The sequence below is a fragment of the Lathyrus oleraceus genome, chromosome 6, assembly GCF_024323335.1.
Source record: "Lathyrus oleraceus cultivar Zhongwan6 chromosome 6, CAAS_Psat_ZW6_1.0, whole genome shotgun sequence".
In the NCBI taxonomy this organism is placed as follows: Eukaryota; Viridiplantae; Streptophyta; class Magnoliopsida; order Fabales; family Fabaceae; genus Lathyrus; species Lathyrus oleraceus.
Window position 1 is genome coordinate 433,854,120 of NC_066584.1, and position 8,960 is coordinate 433,863,079.

The window sequence follows — 8,960 nt, forward strand, 5'->3', positions numbered from 1 at the left end:
GAAGTTGCAAGCAGGAGATCAAAGATTTTAAACATCACCTAAGTGAGGAGTTTGAAATGTCAGACTTGGAAAATCTCTCATATTTCCTTGGCATCGAATTCTACAAGAGTGGTAGAGGTTTGATGATGAACCAAAGAAGATATGCAGGCGAAATACTTAAGAGATTTGAGATGCAAGATTGAAACCCAACTTTGACTCCAGCTGAGCCTAGAATGCAACTATCGAAAGACACAAATGAAGATGATGTTGATCTAATACAGTACAGAAGAATCATTGGATCACTTCGATACCTTTGTCAGATAAAGCCTGATCTAGCATACAATGTAGGTATGATGAGCAGATTTGTGCAGAAACCAAAGGTGTCACACCTAGCACCAACGAAGAGGATACTAAGGTATCTGAAAGGAACTCTCGACTATGGAATTTTGTTTCATGTAGCTAATGAAGGAAAAGAATGCAAGTTGGTGTAGTGATGTTAAGGATGGAAAATCCACAGATGGCTACATGTTTATGCTAGAAGTGACACTATCATCATGTGAAGCAGAATACATAGTTGTTTCTTTTTGTGCATGTCAAGCAACATGGATGGTGAATTTGGTCTAAGTTACAAGAAAGAATCATGGAGCAATTACCATGAAGATCGATAGCATGTCTGCTATCAATTTAGAGAAGAATCCAATAGCACATGGACGAAGTAAGCACATCGAAATGAGGTTCTATTATCTTCGAAAGAAAGTGAGAGAAGTGAAGCTCAACCTGGGAACACTGCAGAACTGAGAATCAGATTGCAGATATCATGTCAAAAGGAGTGTAGGTTGAAGTGTTCAAGAAGTGAAAAACAGGAAAAGAATTCAATCGGTTGATTGAATTTTATTCATCAAGATTAATTCGAATTTACTCAAAGTCTTGGGTTTAATTCCAATATTTTTCAAGTAGATATTCTTTTACATTTTGATGTTTATCCTTTTATATAGTCCCTTGAACACATGATATATGAAAAAAAACAGATAATATTAAATAAAATGTATCTGATCAAAATTTAAATTCAAGGGACCAATTTCTCTCTCTTAATTATTTGAACAAAATTAAATCTTACCTAATTTTGAATTTTATTTGTTATGCTTTGATCATCGCCGAATCAATGTTTTAAAATATTTTCTTAAATTGCTTAGGGCTAATAGAAGGATTTTTTTTTTTGAATATATCAACACAAAATCTTTTTCATAAATATTAATGACATTGGTATTGTCTACCAAGGGATAAATTCAAAGAATGGTTTTTTGTTATAGGAAAAAAAATCAACTTTATTTTATTTAAGAATTTTTTTCTAAAAATGCATTTTTTCTTTAAAAATATATTTTAGAAAAAACAGCTTTTAATTTTTTCTCATTTTCTATAAATAATAACTAATAAAAATTCTTTTTAAATCTTTAAGGATTTTTTTTCTAAAATTGCACTTTTTCATAAAAAAACATATTTTAAAAAATGCTTCTTTTAAATTAATATTTCTTTCACACTTTCTATAAATAATAACTAGTAATTTTTTTTTCAAAAATATTTTCTTCACACATATTTTGAAAAACGCAAAATTAAATTATTTTAATAAATGTGAAATATTAGTTTTTGTTTCTGTTAAACATATTTTGAAAAGACCAAGGAACATTCAAATAAAATAACTTTTATAATGTTTAAATATATTAAATTATTTAAATTTTATAAATAAAATTCAATATATTGAAATATTACATAAACATATTTATATAACATATTTGAACATTTTAAATATTATTAAAAAATTAATTAAATAATTGAGTATTGGTATTTGGTATTGGTATTTGGTATTGGTATTTTTATATTATAACTCTCTCTCTCTCTCTCTCTCTCTCTCTCTCTCTCTCTCTCTCTCTCTCTCTCTCTCTCTCTCTCTCTCTCTCTCTCTCTCTCTCTCTCTCTCTCTCTCTCTCTCTCTCTCTCTCTCTCTCTCTCTCTCTCTCTCTCTCTCTAAGTGGTACAACTATGAAGCTCATTGAGCTTGACAATATTCCCCTACCAAGTTTTTCTTCAAAGATTTTTCTAAAATCTTTCAAGGAGATTGTAAAGTTGACAAACTTGAAGGTATTTGCTTTACATGATATTATATTGATAAAATAATATCTTACTAAATATCTTTTTCAATTTTCATCTAATATTTCTTTGTTTATAAGATATTATAGGTGTCATCCACGAGATTAACATTTATCAGTCGAAATCAGACGGGAAGAAGATTATGATTTCTTTGAGACTTAGGGATTTGGGGTAAATCTATTATATGCTGTATCATTTAATACTTCTATATTAAAGTTACATAATTTTGTATTTACTTCAAAATTATATATAGGGGAGACATTCTAAACTGCAGTTTATGGGACAACTATGGATATAAGTTTTTAAATTAATATAATGATGACACAAAATATGGAGCAATTGTCATTGTTCTGACTCACGCAATGATCAAGGATTGCAAGGTTGCTTCATAGAATAAATAAATGTATATTTATAGAAGATTATAATATTATTGGATGTAAATAATATTAATCTTCTTCAAGTAAATGTATTTTTGTAAAATTCTATAGTTTCCAATGGATGAAGTGACTCAAAATTGTTGATCAACGAAGACATACCTGTTATCTGGGAATTTTTTTCAAAGTATATTATCTTGGAACTTATTTTTTATCTTTTCAATCTGTTATATAAGTTGATTGTATTTTTTGTTAATACTTGAAGTGTTATTTTGTTTAGGTTACCTGATTCGTAGAAGAATGAGAAGCCTACACAATCCACGCAAACGTTGTCTAACTGGTCTGGTGGAATATAGTTACATCAATTGAAAGGTTTGTTTATAATGCCAAATGCATGTTCTTAAGCGACTTATGCAAATTAAAGAAAGTATACTTTATAAATTGTTATTATATCCAATTTGATGTATAAAGTGAAAATACTAATTGATGTTTACTAATTCATATCTGATATAATGAATCCTTATGAGACTATATGTGTTACTGTAGCAACGACATTGAAATTTGTTGTTTCAAAATACGGATGATTCTACTATGGTTGCATTAAGTGCTCTTTAAAATCTTCTGCTCCTACATATTCTTATAAATGTGGCTATAGTGAAGATGTTAAACAACCTATACCAAGCTTAACTTATAACGTTTGTATTTCAGTTCAACAGGTTTATTCTATCATAATTTAAAAACCATTTTAAAAATCAGATAAAATTGTAACTAGTATAAGGTTGAGATTTATGTAAGAGATGGAGATGCAAAGTATCACTTTGTATTCTGGGATAATGATTGTGCGAATATCATAGGCAAAACAACTGATGACATGCGCAAAACAATGTTGGAGGTATATATATTTGTATGTTTCAATTAGAATTACTAAATGGTTTTCTAATCACGATTAATAAGAGTAATTAATTGACATCAATTTTTGTAGGTTGGAAAAGACGATCTTATGGTGTATCCTGATGAGCTTGATTCGCTATTAAACAAGAAAATGACATTTAGAGTTAAGGTTCAACCAACATTTATTCAAACTTGGGTTCACAAGATTGATACTGATGAATCATTTGTTAATCAGGTAATAAATGACAACTTCAATTGTGAGGTATAGCGTGAAATTGTTTGTTTCAACTTTCACGAATTCATATATATTATCAGTTTGAATAACCATTTATATTATTTCTTCATCTTTGTTCAGAATCAGTCTAAACCCCAAAGTCCAAAGGTTGTTGCATGTGAAGCAAATCCCTAATTAATTTCTATTGTTGGTTACATCATCTTCCGTACTAAATAAAATAATGTTGTTGTAAATATATTTTATATTTTCATATTTCTTTATATTTAGTCTAAATCGCAAAATGCAAAGGTTGTAAGCAGTGAAGAGAATGTTGATTTATCTGCTATAAGTAAAAAACTGACATCTTCATATGCTTTGTTTCCATTTTTTACATTTATGACCATTTATATTGTTGATTATTTGTTTATACTTTATGTAGTATTCAATGTCTGCACGTGGAGAGAATGAACCTGATTTTAACAGTGATGTGACTCCAATTAAAGTGAATTCATCAGTTTTAAGGAATGTCGATGTTAATTGTGACATTGTTGAATCTACACAATACTCGGGGACCAAGCCACCAAAGAAAATAAAGATAGAACTAAACAATTGGAATACTTCTCATCTGTTCAAAATTCCATTTTAAGTCTTTGTTGTTACCATTTCCAAAATTCAGAAAGTTTTGTATTAGATGCTTGCAATTATTATGCATGGTTTAGTTATCTTAAGAAATGCTTCATTACATCATGTTATATGGTTTTATATGCTTTTTAGTAATATCAGTTATCCAATTGGAATTTTACAATGACTATCCATTTCTTTGGGTGATATTTCATGAAATTTCTTTTGTCCATTTCTTTCCGACTGTTTTCTTCAAAATATGTATATGTTATGATCAATTGCATTTATATTATATTTAAACTCGGTGGATGCTACGAAATATAACTGTATTTAGATTATATAATTTTCTATATATTTCTCATGAATATAAGAAATAAATCAAAGTTTCAACCGTTTAATCAATATAAAAGTCTATATCATGTTTTATTCAATTATTTTGTTCCTTTTGTTCAACTCTAATAACCAATGTAAAGATGCAATTGTTTTGCACATATCACTATATAGTGCATCCTTTGTCAATGCACTCTATATAATCATATAAAGTTATTCTCTGTCAATATAATAGTTAATTTAGATTGCTATGATGCAGAAAAATGTTCAACGGATTTTAAAGTATCCAACATAGTTGTATGTACTTACATTAATCCCAAATGAATGGCAATGTGGTTTTATTAATTTCTACTCATTTATTTTGTTATTATGTTCTAACTACATATGTAAAAATAAACACATGAGATTATAGTATTAAAATGTAGGTTTTGCAGAATTCGTATAAAGGATTTTAACTTTGTGTTGTTTGGTTTGTAATTGTAAACAACTATTTATGAATTATTAACTCAACTTGATTTCAACTTTTTGTTTTATTGCTGATAACAATAAGTTGTTGTTTATTGATATTAGATTTTGATTTCTGAGAAGGTCATCAACTTCCTTGATATGGAGGGATATCAGATGGTAACATATTAAGCACGAGGTAATAATTTTTTTGAAATTCCCAAGTTACGTTCACGAAAGTATACTGTTGACGGTTTATTTTATTAGGTAAACAATTATTTTGTCATACAATTAATACCATATCCATTTTATGACATTAACTATAATCTAATTGATTTTGCCTAACTAAATTTATCGCTTAAAGATGAGGCTTTTGAGTATATATTAAATATTGGAGCGGTATTCATTATTATGTTGATTATTTGTAATCAACCATATTCCATCTTGATAAAATATTATAGACAAAAATGAAATAAATGGAATATATAGATTCTCGAGGTAAAGATTGACTAGACAATGGATCTTACAAATGATGAAGAACATTCCAATTTTATACATAGAATGAAGAAAATCAAGGTTGCAAAGGCAATGGTAAATATATTGAATGTACTTAGACAAAAGAAAGAAAATATGTTGAAGACTATAAATAAGGAGAATGAATACGGTTTTTCTCCACATACTGAGCAACGAAGTTTGAGTTTAAGGACTCCATTGTCAAACATTCAATCGAATTATTCAAATATTTCCAATAGTAACATGTTATCATCCATAACCAATAAAATTCCATCCAATTTTACTGAAAATACTCAACACATAACATCTTCCAGAACCTAACCCAATACAAGTGGCAATTTCAAATTCATAAGAGTTTCATCCTTTCAAATAAACAAATTAGGTGTCAATTTATCAAAGAGATTTGATACCAAATTAGCTAATACATATGTTGTTCCTGAGTCAAACATAAGTTCTATGACACCTTCTCAACCTAATGATCTGTTTATGGATTCTGAAGAGAGCAGTTCTGAAGGTAAGTTTATTTTATACCTTGCTTATAGATATAAAATTTATTATAACAACAAACTTCTCGTGTTGGTAATGTGTTTGGTTGTAATAGTTTATAGTTCAGAGTCAGATAGTGGATCGTATGACGATGTTGATAATGATCCAATAGACTTTACAACTGGAAGTTCTTCTGAAGTGAGTATTGTTATAATCATGTTGCTGTTTATAATTATAATCACGGTCGCATCGAAGAGACAGGTATCCATGTTTTGTTTTGATTTGGTGAAAGAGGTTACTATGACATAGGAGACCAAATTGTTCAATGTTAGGAGTGTGGTGACAGTATATGGTATCGAGAAAGAAAACATAAGAGTAGAAATGTTGCAAATCCTAAATTTTCAAAGTGTTGTGGAAATGGGAAGATTCAACTTCCTTTGCTAAAAATGCCACCAAAAGTATTGCAAGACCTTTTATTTGGCAGTGAAAGAAGTGACTCAAGGACGTTCCAACAACACAATAGAATGTACAACATGATGTTTGCGTTTACATCTCCCAGTGCAAAAATGGATAACCATTTTAATAATGGTAGAGGTCCTCATACTCTCCGTATTCAAGGCCAATCCTAACACAAAATCGGTAGCATGTTATCATTGTCGGGTCAAAATTCAAAATATGCGCAACTCTATATTTACGATAAAGAGAATGAAATTTAAAATAGAATTAATGGAATAAGGTATGTCCTATAACATGATTTTTAGATTTGTAATGTATATTATGTTTCCATTTAGGTCAAATCTGATGTTTTAACCTCTGGAATGCATTTGTTTTTATTAGATGTTAGGACTCTATTGAATTTTTCCATTTTTATGAGAAACATAGTACTTAAAATCTATATTTATATTATTAGATTGTAGTACAAAGAGTGAGTTTGACATCGAGATTGTTTCTAAATTTTCTGAGATGTTGTACAAAAACAACATTAATGCTCAATCATTTCGAATGGCCTGGGATATATTGAACCAAATGAATGTTTATGACTTAAAACTCAGCTTATTTCAGATCAAAAAGGTGATAGAGGGATATACAATCAACTCATTGTGTATGAGGTGGCTGCTTTAATTGTGTGAGATGTTGATACTACATAAAAAATAGATATCATAATGCAAAAATAGTCGGGTGATCTTCAAAGAATAGATGAGTACCATAATGGTTATTTAGGATATCAATATCCCTTTCTTTTTCCATACGATGAAGATGGTTATATGCCTAATGTAAAGCACATAAAAAACACTTCAAACACTGATGACAATTAACAAACCAATAATTCTGAAATTCAGTTTGAAGATATTCCATGGGAAGAAGCGATAAAAAGAAACCGACTTCCAATCAGAGAGTGACTGGCGTTTCGAATCCAATCCAGACCAAATGAGGCACCGACATTATTGGAATCCCGAAGGCTTTACCAAAAAAAATTGGTAGAGGGTTTTACAATGATGGAATCATAAAGGCTTAGGCGGCTTAGAAAAAATCAATTAAAACTCAGAGTTGGAAAGTATCACAATTTGAGTGAATTAAACTCAAACGGTCAGACCGAAGGTTCAAACACAGGAAAAAGGGTTGTGTTGCCTTCATCTTATGTTGGTAGTCGTAGATATATGGATCAAATCTATTTTAATGGAATGGAAATACGCAGTTACGTGGATTTCCTTATCTTTTTATTACATTTACATGTAACCCCAACTGGCCTGAGGTACAACGTTATCTTGGACCGATGAATTTGAAACCAAGTGATGGTTCAAACATTATTTCAAGAGTTTTTAAACTAAAGTTTGATGAGTTATTGTTCGACTTGACCAAGAAACGTGTGATGGGCAAAGTTCTTGCATGCAAGTGTCTTTTTTTGTTTGTTTTATATCAACATGTTTTATTTTGTACTGTAATTATTACAAAAATGTTATTCATATTTAGCTAATTAATTTATACTCTTTATTGTTAACAAATATGTATACCATTGAGTTTCAAAAATGAGGGTTTCCTCATGCCCACATAATAATCTTTCTGCACCCATCTAACAAATATCCCACTCCAGCTGATATTGATAGGATAATTTCAACTGAAATTCCTAATGTGGAAACTAACCCTGAATTGTATAATTTGGTAAAATCCCATATGATACATGGGCCATGCGGTAATGGTAACCGATCCACGCCGTGTATGAAAGAAGGAAAATATTCTATGTACTTTTCAAATAATTTCAAGCTCAAACAATTGTCGATCAAGATGACTTCCCAATTTACAGAAGAAGAAACAGTGGTCACTCAGTGTTGAAAAATGGCATTTAGTTGGATAACCGTCATGTTGTACCATATAATCCAGGATTGTTAATGAAGTTTAAAGCTCATATAAATATGGAATGGTGCACTCAGAGTACACCAATTAAGTATTTATTCAAGTACATAAACAAAGGATATGATAGAATCACTATAGTTCCAAGTGATGATAGAAATCAAACTGAACAACAATACATTGATGAAATCAAATAATACATCGATTGTAGATACATTTCTCCTTGCGAGGCATGTTAGAGAATATTTTCTTTTCCTAGGAAACCAGCAGTTGAAAGGTTATTTTTCCATTGTGAAGGTGAGAATTCGGTATATTACACTGATGTAGACCACATAAACACCATGTTGGATAAACCAAGTGTTACAGAATCTATGTTTACCTCATGGTTTGAAGCAAAAAGAAAATATGTTGAATCTAGAGAGTTAACATACATCAAATTTGTTTCAAAGTTTGTTTATGTTAAAAAAACAAGAGAATGAAAACCTCGACAAAGAGGTTACACAATTGGAAGACTAGTATGGGTTCCTCCAACCACATGTGAGTTGTATTATCTTAGAATAATGTTAACCGATGTAAGGGGTCCACAGAGTTATGGTAAGATAAAAATAGTTAAC

At 29.8% G+C, this 8,960-nt stretch overlaps 1 pseudogene; it reads left to right on the forward strand.

Annotated features, from left to right (window-relative positions):
- The first annotated feature begins 212 nt into the window (after positions 1-212).
- LOC127096108 (uncharacterized) lies at positions 213-8,585 on the forward strand (annotated as a pseudogene).
- Positions 8,586-8,960: the final 375 nt, after the last annotated feature.